The sequence below is a fragment of the Bactrocera oleae genome, chromosome 3 (assembly GCF_042242935.1).
Source record: "Bactrocera oleae isolate idBacOlea1 chromosome 3, idBacOlea1, whole genome shotgun sequence".
In the NCBI taxonomy this organism is placed as follows: Eukaryota; Metazoa; Arthropoda; class Insecta; order Diptera; family Tephritidae; genus Bactrocera; species Bactrocera oleae.
Window position 1 is genome coordinate 85,022,843 of NC_091537.1, and position 12,852 is coordinate 85,035,694.

A 12,852-nucleotide genomic window follows, 5' to 3' on the forward strand; every position below is an offset into this window, starting at 1 on the left:
AACTTATTTTAAAAATTGATTAATACCATTAATAAGTAATTTAAAAAAAATATGTAGTATGTGAAATTAAAAATTAATTTGAATATTTAAAATTACTTTAGAAAATAGTTATAAATAATATCATAAAAAAATATTAAAGTATTAATAAAATTTTTTTTAAATGTATAGCAATTATCTTTAAATAAAAAATGTCAAAGCATTTGACCCGTCAACATTATTTGCATGTAAAAACAGAAATAAACTCGTTCTTATATAAATGCTGACTTATATATTCACGAAACAAGTGCGCAAGGTAGATAAGAGAAGAATGCTATATGTATATAACAGGGAGGAAATAAAAAATAATAATTAACAGAAACATAATTAACAATTAGTGGGAAGTATAATAACAATTGAAAAACTCAAAAATCGAAATGTATGAAACTTAAAATTACATATAATTATATATATAAAAGGATGGGAAAAAGGGAAACCAAAAAACAAAAGAGAAATAGATATAAAATTAAAAATAAAAATTAGTAAGAAAATACTAATGAAAAATATTTTTAAGAAATTACGCATAAAAAAATAAATGGTAGAAAAATATGAAAAACATAATACAAAAATAAAATAAAACCTAAATATATATTAGTAACAAAAATATATACAATTTGTAGTTAAAAATAGAAGAAAAAAAATTTGTGGTATGAAAAACTAAAAATTATAAAATAAAACTTATAAATAATGAATATAAAAATGGCAGAGTGAAAAGTAGTAAATAAGCATAAAAAAATATTAACAAAAAATAAGATTATAAAATATAAGAAATGGAATGAGAAACTAAAACTAAAAGAATAATCATCACAAATAGAAAATTAAAAAAAAAAAACAATTAAAAATAAAAACTAAAAATATAAAATAAAATAAAAAATAAATTAAATTAAAAATACAAAAAATAATAATTATAAATTATTATTAAAATTAAATTAAAAATACAAAAACTAATTAATAAAAATAAAATAAATATATAACTAAAAAACTAATGTACAATAAAATCGAAGCATTAAAATAAAATGAAAGTATAAAAAAATAATATAAAATAAATGTTAGAAACAAAAATTATACTAAGATTTGAAATATATATAAAACCAAGAATAACGTATAAATAAAAAACTAAAAATAAGAGTAAAGTTAAAAAAAATAAAAAAACAAAAATTCCAAAAAAATGTTATGAGTTAAAAGCACATACTTACTCTTATAAGAAATGAAATTCGCAAAACAAATATAAAAGCTAATTAACGAAGCAAAACGCAAATAAGAAAGCAACAACAAAAAATTAGCTTAATAATTAAGTGATGAAACTGCGGTTTGATGCGCAGCAAAAGCTGCTGATAATGATAATGATCACTATTATTACTATTATTGTATACAAATATTATATACTACAATTGATATTATTATATACCTAAATATACATTTATAATTATTTTCTTTTCTTTTCTTGGATTTAAGTTAATTTTTATGTTTGCATTTAAATTAATATAAAACTACAAATAAATAAAGCAAAAAAGTTATGAAAAAGTTAAAAAAAAAATGTTTTTTTATTTCAACGGAAAATGTTAGAAAAAAATGTAATTAAAAGATAATGAATGAAAATACATACCAATGAAAAAAAATTAGGTTAAAATTTGGTTTAAAAAAAATTAGGTCAAAATTTGGTTTAAAATATTTCTATATTTTATTTAATGAAAGCTCATAAATAAATCATATTTTGAATTTATTGAAAATTTAAAAAAACATATCAATTTACTCAAAATATTTTTACCAATAAACCCCTTTTTTTAATTTTAAGGAATATTTACTATCTGTATTGAATATTACGTAATAAATAAAAAATTATGTTATATAACTTCTGCTTATTTTGTCATTTATTTTTATAAATTATTTTTATTTTATTAATTTAATAATTTTTTTAAGTAAATATTTAAAAAAAATTTTTTTCTGTACTGAACATCAAGTAATAATTAATGAAATATAAAATCAATTTGCTGTTTATTTTGCCGTTTATTTAACAAATTTTTTTTTATTTGTTTCATAAATTTTTATTTATTTTTTCAATCATCAACTAATAATTTTTGATTAAATTTTTTCAACAATTTTTGTACTAACATTAGAATTGTAATATTAAATAACAAATCATTAAAAATGTAATTAATCTTTTGTTTCTTAAATGTTTGTTGTTTATTTAAATAAATTAATTTTTATTTTTTCTTATAATTTTTCATTTATTTTTTTTATTTTTTTATTAAATATTTTCAAAATTTTTTATTTTTTGTATTGAAGATTAATCTAATTTTTTTATGTTTCTCAAAATTTTATCGTTCATTTAAATAAATTATTTAAAATTTTGTTTTCTATCTCATTTTTATCTATTTTTTATTATATTATTAATATTTGTTTAAATAACTATTTGCAACACTTTTTACTATCTATTTTAATAACAAAAAAATGTATCACATAACATAAAACTTATTTATTAAAAATTTTTTCTAAATTTATTCTAAAATTTTTGTCCTTTATTTTAATTATTTTTATATCTTTATTTTCAATTTTTTGCTTATTTCTTCTATTAATTTTCTTATTTTTTTTTAAATTAATACTCAATCCTTATAGAAACTACAGTAAATTTCATTTTAACATAGTACATGTCCCACAGCATATACACACACACACACACACTTGCAATTGCAGGGCTTGCCGCGAAATTATCAAAAGTCGTCGTTGTTCCATTCTACCAGGCGACCAAAGTGCTGCAGCAGGTGGCTGCACTTTTGCTAAATACACAATTTGTTGCCTGACAGCAGGCGCAAACTACACTGGCGGTGTGCTACTTAGGCATATAGTTGTCAGTTTCCTGTACATAGTTAATACACAAACCATAATGTAACATATGAGCAAGCTACAGTGGCACTAAAACGTTGTTAGGGGAATACACTTTGAAAATATCTGTATTGGATAAAGTGTGTATTTTAAGCAACACTGTATATAGTGGAGGACAAAACCATAATTTAAACAATTTACAGCGGCACTGAAACATTTCTGCAGAGAATGTTGCTAAATATTTATTTATTACTGAAAATTATAAACTATTATAATAAATATTTGTTTATTAAAATTCTCTGTCAATAATGTGCATTTGTGCACAATGAAAGTGAACTTCAAGTGTTTATATAATTCTTATTTTTAAAATAATTTATCTTGTATTCATATTTATTACATAAGTATGTATGTATTAGCGAATAGCAGTCACCAAAAGATTAGTGTTCAAATGTTTTTATAATTTATAAAAACTTCAAACTTGTATAATTTGTCATCCAGTTAATAGACCACAAGTCCTTACAGTACTAGTAGCTCATAATTTTCTGAAAATAAATAAAAATTAATAAATAGTTTATAATTTTTCATAAACAGTTGTTTATTTATAAATATAATATAATAAAATAAATACTAAAAATTATACATAAGTATACACGGTAGCTTAAAACGGTACTATTTAACTCAAAACTTGACCACAAACACACTTTGTGTCTTCTTGTAGTAAACGCTAGCAGCGTCGATCGTCGCTGGGAAACCGCTCTTTCGTCAAGTAATAGCAGTAGACAACTAAAGTTTTGCAAAATAAATTATAAATTATGCTTATACTTCAGTGATAAGGAAATTTTGTGTGTAGAATATAAGTTTAAAAATCCCTGCCTGTGCCAATTAATACACAAAGTGGAGTAATATGAGGCTATGGAGTACAATTTGATAGTCTACACACAGAGATATAAAATATATGATCATAACAAGTGCAAAATATGCCGCAACAGATATTGCTGCCTATGGCGAATGATTTTGTTGGGTGCCTCAAGAGAAGCTTGTCGACTGTCCCAGTTTTTTTTCCAATAATATCGAGGGTGTATATAAAATAACAACAACATTCTAACTATGTTAAATAAAACCTTCAATTTAATACAAATTTACTAGACCGTATGTATTTTTTTTGTGGTGGGCAGCGACAAAAAATCAAAATGTTTGATTTGTAGTATTTTTAAAAAATTCCGAAAATTACTGAAAATATTTATATTTATTTAAGAAACCATCATTTCACGAAATTTTTTTTCTCGGTTTCTAAGCTTCACAGCCTAATGTCATTTGCACGGGTTCCGACTCCACCCTTGTTTCAGATGACAAAAAGAGAAAAAAGCGTAATAAGATGAGTACGCCTCCCATTCCATCTACTTCAACAAAGTGCAAATTTCTAAAATTGATTTATTCTTTATGTTTTTGTAAACTTTAGTACTAAAGTAGTAATAAATAACTAGTATTGCCTGCATTGCTCTAGACTAGAATAATCATTTAAGAATTATTATAGTTGCTATATATGGTCTCTAATAGTTTTTTTCTGACAATAATAAAATATTTAGTCCCCTATATTGGCTGATTGGTATCAAGGCGCCCACCCACGTACAAAAATAATTTAATTTGGTTAAATAATAAAAAAATTGCATAAAATTACAACATTAACGTAAGAACAAACTTTTAACTAACTACACCGATTACAAATTTTAACGCTCAACTATATCGAAATTTCCACTTAATCCATGTGGCACACAATTACATTTATTTCAATTTCACCAGCAATGCAATTGGCGAAAGGTCACATTTTAATTAGCCAAATTAGCCGTAGAAAGTGGTTTTGGAATGATTTCCGCATTTATTGCAAACTCAAATTATCATTGAAATGTACCCAGTACAGCGCTTATTAAGCGATTTGTTCAACCAAAACCATTGAATTCAATTGTACCTGCATTCAATTTGATTTTACAATAGTAGCGTTGCAATTCAATACAAGTACAATTGTTGTTTTTGTGGTGCATTACGGACAAATGATATTATATTTGGCAGCAACCCTTTAGCAGAACATTAATTATAGTCAACGCTCTTGACCGTTAGAAATGTCAATCGGTTGTGCTGTTTCAAGCAGAAGGCTACTCGTTGCCGGGATCGTCGTTTTGAAGGGGTAACTTAGACTAATGTCTAGCAGGGAGATTGAATTACTCGCTCGCAATAAAAATTCAACTAATATGGCCTTCGATAAATCCGCTAACCAATTAAATTTACGATATCTACCATGATTAGAAGTTTTGTAAAAAGATTAGTTTACTTTCATATAACTTAATGTTCTTTAGATATGTATGAATAATTCGAAATATACATCTTTCTTTAAGGGCTTTTGCCCAGTTGTAAGCCGACAAAAATGCGCTTTTCCGAAATTATAGGTGAAGAAGTATTTTTTTTTTTATATACTTAGTTTCAACAAATAAATATTCATTTACAAAATTTAGTGTGCACAAGATATTAAAAAAAATAAAATTATATAATATTTTATATGAACATGCATATCTAAAATTATTTAAAAATAAATTAATTAATTAATTAGTTTATCTATAAATCATTTTAGAATTTTATAAATTTATTATTATAAAAAAAATTAGATGAAATTGTTATATTAAATAATTTCCTGTTAATAAGTTTGATTTTTTTTTATTATCTTATTCAAAATTTATTTCAATTATTGATTGTATTTTTTTTAGTTTTTTTATATTTTTATCTATTATCATTATATAATTATAACTTTAATGACATAATTTATTAATAAATTGCGCAATTCAGTTTTTTTTTATAAGCTAATTTCAACTAATTTTTTTCAATGAAAAACGATAAAATACTTAGAGGTGATATGTGATGCGGGAGAAACTACTAATATATTTTATTTATGAAAATCTAAATTTTATATATATATAATATTATATCCTTGAAAGAAGTGACTAGCGGCGATACTAGCCTTCAGCTCACTTATCGTCCATTCAACGCTAGTTAAAGAATGCTTCGTCTCGTTATTAAAGGCATCAAGTCACTTTGTGATTAGACTAGTAGGGATGCCAGGCCACAGCGCAGACTTAGGTAACTACAGAACTGAAGGACCCTAGTCCCACATTTCATGCTGCGCCAGGGCTGGGCTACCATTAGTGCTGTCGCAAAATCCTTTTGGACCGAAGTGTATTGCAAGAGGTCTAGTCTCTAGTTCAAGTTCTAGCAGGTCATTGCGCTATCGGTGTCCATGCGGTAAGGTTGATAATTTTACCGGATACCAGTTGAAGAAACTGTTTGGCAGAAGATGAGTTAGGCAACTCTTAACACTTTCTTTTTGATTGTCCCGTCTTTGCCTGATTTGATTTGAGATAATGCCTGAAACACCTCGGAGCTCAGACTTTCAGACATCACGATGAACTGGTAAGGAAATATATAAGCGCTTCAAAAGATATGAATTGGCCTCAAAGCACTTGGTGGACTCATACGATCTGCTTACATGAGTGCCTATTTATTTTCTGGTATTATAAAGAACTGTATGAAGTAGTCTTAGTGCGATACCCATCTGGAGAATCAGCTATTGAACCTAACTTAACCTAACTTAGAAGCAGGTAAGAATGAAGCAAAAGACGAAATTCTGACTTTTGACAAAATGGCGTCTTTCCAAACTAAAAAAGCTTTTTTCGACAAAAATATTTTTTTAGTTTTGATTAATTAATTTAATATTGAGAAAAGACTTATTTAAAAAAAAAAAATTAAAACAGAAAAAAACTCAAAACTCGGTTTCACCAAATCTATAATACCCTTCACAAATGCAAAAGATTGCATACAAGAACTTCGACTGGTCAGTTTGTATGACAGTTATATGCTATAGTCCTACCCGAACAATTTCTTCAGGGATTCTACAGCTGTTCCGTTCGCTCATTTTGTATGACAGCTATATGCTATAGTGGTCCAATATCGGCTTTCCGACAAATTAACAGCTTCTTGGGGGAAAAAAAAAACTGAGGATCTAGTTAGTGTATATACAGACAGACGGACATGGCTGAACCATGTCAGCTCGTCACGCTGATCATTTATATGCATTAGGGTGTCCGATGTTTTCCGAATTGATTTTTGACTCTGCAGCGCCCCTAAATTTTTTAATAAGTGCAAAAAAAAACTGGAAACACATTTGAGCTATTAATATTGATAATAACTCGTACCAAAGATGATTAATTTTCCATTGAAATAACATAGTGTTTTCGTACTTTTTGCAATTAATTTTTTCTTTGCGAAGCCAGTTAATACATTGCTGGGGCATCGAACTACTTTTATAGGAAATTGAACGCTCCACAAAAATTTTCTGTAACATTTTTGAAAAAAGTAACTTGCGTCAAAGTTATTCAAGGTCAAAATTAACCTAAAAAGTGCATAAATTTAACTGAGTATAACTTTTTAACGAAAGATTTTATGAAAAAAATTATTTGGCTCTTTTTTATAGAGCTATAAATTTGATATTATAATATCACTTTTTTAAAACTGTAAATTCAATTTGTTAATGCAAAATATCAAGTAATTGCATGTTATATATATGAGAAAAGAAAATTAATTTAGGCACCGTCTAAATTAAAAATAAAGAGCTCGTTTACGTTGCGCCCTTATTTTTAGGGCTATAACTTTAACTTCAGGGGCGCTTGCAAAAAAACAATCAACTTGGAAAATAACGGACACCCTAATACATTGTATGCATATGTATGTTATATTTTATAGTGTCGCCGACGTTAGCTTCTAGGTGTTACAAACTTCGTGGGAAACTTAAAATACTCTATTTAGAGTATACACATTTCCTTATAAATTTCAAAACGATCGGCCGAGCCTGCCGTTTCGGAAAAATCATGATCATTGATTCCAGAAACACAGTTTCGAGAAAACGCTTTTACTTGGCTTGGTGACGTGATTAGAAATATGCTCATATCTCAGAAAATATTATTATATTATTCAACTTTAAATTTTCAGAACTTTTCCTGTTTAATATATTGCATAAAATCCAAGAGATTGTAAAGAATGTATAGAATTCCGTTATGTAATGCCACGCTTGACGAGGCTTTCAGCGCTTTTTCAGTGATTTCAATGACTTTTGACTAAACTAACCACAAATAAAGTATAAATTTTGTACGCCACAGCGTTCAAAGCGCCACAACTCAACAACGCGAAAGCACACTTTTATTAAATACATGAGCACTGGAATCGAAATGAAGGTTATATAACAACAACGAGATATGATAAACTTATGATACAAACATTTATGCAAGGCAACATATAAAGGTATGTAAATATTTCTATATGCGAAAAAATAGATATGATTTTTCTACTATAAACCTATGTACTTATGTGTATATATGCATATGTATATAATTTCTATGATAAAAAACGCTTGACGTAGTCAGTTGCAATCGCTCATCAACCTGATGATGCAGGCGGCAATTTTCATTTGCATTTGTTTGCAAGCATTCAATTTTATCACTAGCATTACGGTTAGACAGTTCCATCGGCCATGTGAATGATTGTTCTTGAGGCTGCATTTAGCAACAATAGCTCAATAGCTGACCAACTGAGCAGCTAGCACATACACACACACACACATATTTGATTTTCTAGTTGCGACTATTCAAGCGTTCAAATTGCGGCAATATAAATTTTCCACAATATAAACTAGCGTTGCATAGACGTCACAGAGCACGGCGGCCGCTGATCGCACTCTCCACAGAATAGAATATGTAATAGAAATCTAGTATATGTGTCTAATATATACATACATGTGTGTATGTGTGTGTGTAATTGCGGTGGTGCGCGGCAGCTAATGTGGCCAGTAGACTTGCGGCGCACAGGAAATCGTTGATTGACTCTAAGCGAGCATAAAAGAAAAAGCGCGGACAAATGTCAGATGATCACACACACACACACACCAAGGCACATATCACAAACGAAATACATAGAAATAGCACAGCAAAAAAACCACAGTTCTACAATTAGCGGCACACAAGCTTTACGCCCACACAACTACTAAACCGCTGGGCCATCACTTACCCGCACTGCTGCTTAGCCTTTGCTAGTCCGCGTTGTAGACGTATGAACAATATCCTGCCCCCAAGATAAATATATACGTTGAATTGTGTCACAGTGTTCACTGCCACTTCCTCCTCTACCTCGCACTGCACCTCATGGTCATTTGCATCTGCGCATCCAGCCACTGCCGAGCCGTTATTGAAAAGCGCGCCGTGCTTTCAACTAAAATTCACATTTGCAACTATTCCGATCGATTGATTTTCATTTGATTTGATTGAGAATTTCCCTTTCTTTTGTTGGCACCGGTATATGTTTGAATGTGTCTATAGCATAGTGTGATTTTAAAACAGCTTTTGTGATCATTTATCATTGAATGAATCGTTGCTTCCGATTACGGTGCACTGATTTGTCAAAGTGGGCAATTAGCGAATATCGTTTCTGATGAACTAAAGTGTGAGAAAAATAAATATTTGCAGTTATGTTAGTTTTTTCTCACAATTTGAGGAAATAAAAAGAAAATAATATTAAATAATAAATAAAAATGGACAAAAGAGAGAAAACATGCAAGAAAGAACATAAGAGCATAACATAATATTTAAATAGATATTAGAAACTAAAAATATAAAAAAATGTTAACTTCGGTTGCACTTCACAAATAACATAAAGAAGTTTCCATGCAAGAACTTGATTGATCTGTTGGTTTGTATGGCAGCTATATGCTATAGTGGAGCGATCTAAATATTTTTTTTTTAGAAACTGCACTGTTATCTTAGTCAATAATCACATGTTTAGTTTTGAACAGATATATCGTCAAATAAAGAAGTTTTCCATACAAGGACATGAGTGTGATTCAATTTCAATGAGTTCAGTTTAATTTGTAGGGCCCTGCACGCTGTAGTGATCCACTCTAAACCTTTTCTTTGGACATTGCAGCAATGCTCTTAGTAATAATTTGTGTAAAATTTCGTGACGATATCTCGTCAAATAAAAAAGTTTTCCATACAAGGACCTGTGTTTGTTTGATCAGTTTGTATGACAGCTATACGCTATAGGGATCCGATATCGACGGTTCCAACAAATGAGCAGTTTCTTCTAGTGAAAAGGACATGTGACAAATTTCAGATCGATATCTCACAAACTGAGGGACTAGTTCGCGTATATACCGACGAACAGACGGGCAGACGGACATTTCTAAATCGACTCAGCTCGTCATGCTGAGCATTTATATAATTTCACCGACGCTTCCTTCTGGGTGTTACAAACTTCGTGACAAACTTAATATTGTATATCCTGTTAATAGTATAACAAATAAGAAAGTAAGGAGTACGGTACCGAACACTAGAAAATCTAGCAGTTTATATACCGAATTCATAACATAACAAGTTTCTTTAGCCCAATAAGTTAGATTAGGTTAAATGACTTATCTTCCAATATAGCTGAGAATAATATATAGAGTGCGATATACGGTCCTTTGTGAAGCCAGATAAAAGCTCCGTTAGATGTTTATTAATAATTAACGTCTTGAACCTACCAAAATCTATTCAAATGCTTTATTTTCATTCCCGTTACTTCAACGGAATAACTAAAAGTATGAGATCTAAGTTATTTTAACCTTGACCTCACTCACTATTTATTATCAGCATTGTCGAACTTTAGGACAACTGGATTTAATATGAATCATTATATAAACTATATAATAGGTTGGAGAAAATTTTACTGATATTTAATTCAACTGAACACTACACATAACGAATGATTCGCCAGAGTTTAGAGAGTGGCTTATCGAACATGCAACTGGTATAAATCAAAAAGACTAGTGTAGTCAAATGGAGATGGAATTGCGTCTGTAGAAACGCAAACTAATCTCTCAGCTTTTGAGATATCGGTCTGAAATTTTTAAATCGCCGATATTGGATGACTATAGCATACAGATTCCATACAAACTGACCGATCGAACTCAGATCGTTGTATGAAATTCTACATAGATTATTACCCAGGAGATCGCTACAATCTCCGAAGAAATTATTCAGATCGGACTACTAAAGTATATAGTAGTACTAGCAGAGCAAACTTATGTCACTCTTTCATGAAATTTGGCATAGATTATTATCCAAGGCATTGCTACAATTTTCAAATATATTCTGGAGATCGGACCACTATAGCTTATAGCTTCCATCCAAACTGACCGCTCCAAATCAGAATAAAGATATTTTTATATATATTTATTATGCTATAAATATGCGCCTGTCCAAGCTTCGTTGCAGCCGAAGTTAACGTTTTTTCTTGTTTTATATTAATTTTGTTACAATTATATTGTAATTTTAGGCAGTTTAGAGAAAGTTCCATACAGATTCTGATCATTGATACGGATGGGTGGCTTGCTTAGCAATGAACTTATATGTGTTAATATGTAGGTTGTATTAAACATATGGACTATGGTGTTGGGAAGGCGACAATCATCAGAAGAACACCTTTATATGCCCAATTACTTACTTTTCATGCAGTTCCACTTCTATAGGATTACTTTTCATTATATAACAATCATACAACAATCTGATTTGAAAATCTAATTATTTTAACGTAAAAGTATTTTATTGCAATTAATAAACTTCTTAAAACAAAAAAACAGGCAAGTAAACGAGTTTTAAAAATGTAAGTCCTCTGAGGAAATTTCATTTAACTTATACAATGAATTATACTTGTAGGTGATTCATCAATCACTGTTTTCGTTGTATCTTTAACTAAAAGTGAAATTAAAACTTCCTTGCAATATGCAAAGTATTTAATTTTCAAAGCTGCGAACACAATGCTCAATTAAGCAAATTTCGAAACGACATGTGGCATGGACCATATATAGCAGATACTCAGCACTCACATGTGCCTCATTGAAAAGACAAATATCGTTGTGTAGGTGAGGAAAATATTTCAACAGATAAACACTTTTTATATACATATATATATATTTACATATAACCATAGATTTTGTCGCACACCGATGTCATTTGACTAAACCGACATTTACATTTGCATTTCTTTATATGAGATAATCACTTTAGCGCAATTCATAAAGTTCAGTGTCAGAGGAAACAATATTTCATAGCTCATTTAGGTAGACATACACAAGTCGAGCATAGGTATAAATGGACGACAAGAATAAGATACTTAGTATATTGGAATATGGTACATATGTGTAGTCATAAATACACATGTCTTCTAATGTTATAATAAAAAGTCTAAAGTGAATATGAATAAGTAGAGAAATCAGTTTTAATTAAGATATTTGCATATGTTTGTATGTATGTATGTAGTATATGCTGTTTTGTAATATGTTAGTCGAAATTAAAGTAATATTGTATGACTGGCTGCTTACAAAATAAGTTATATATAATATAGTACATGTACTTCCAGAACAGACCTTGATCGGATACCCTGACCAGGCAGTGCTGAACACCGATATATTAATGTATTTATCCAGTATATCACATAAGTTTGACAGATAGAGCTTTCTAAATTTTTTCCAACAATTTGTTTTGGTCTAAATATTTCAAAGTTAAAGACAGTTATTTTTGAAAATCTTTTTAAATTTCGTCACACTTATCCTTACATTTTTTAACTCATACTTAATAAGACAGATACATACACAAAAATTTATGACACCAGATTTATCAGCAATTTTAAAGGCATTCAATTTGAGTGGCATAAGCTCACAACTTATTTGTAGGCTACTTATTATAAAGAACAGATGTCTGGATTGTTTGAAAATGAAAAAAATTATTTTCGAAGTATTATGTATACTGGAGTTCAACCCAATTTATCCGAATCTGCTTAACAAAATCTAAAACATATATTAAAATTGAAAGTTTTCTGTATTGAAATTTTCGATTTCAATGTTCTAATATGATCAAATTTGAT

At 28.9% G+C, this 12,852-nt stretch overlaps 1 long non-coding RNA gene across 4 annotated transcripts in view; it reads right to left on the reverse strand.

Moving 5' to 3' along the window:
• Positions 1-3,136: 3,136 nt before the first annotated feature.
• Positions 3,137-12,852, reverse strand: part of LOC118682291 (uncharacterized) — a 79,294-nt gene continuing 69,578 nt past the window's right edge. For 2 of the 4 annotated variants that reach the window (XR_011395519.1, XR_011395518.1), the window contains exons 2-3: positions 8,962-9,386; positions 3,146-3,401 (exon numbers count right to left, since the gene is read on the reverse strand). This is a non-coding gene — a long non-coding RNA (uncharacterized lncRNA). Of the gene's footprint in view, positions 3,402-8,961; positions 9,387-12,852 lie in introns of all 4 variants that reach the window. The other 2 variants (XR_004978040.2, XR_004978042.2) reach the window with 2 other exon arrangements.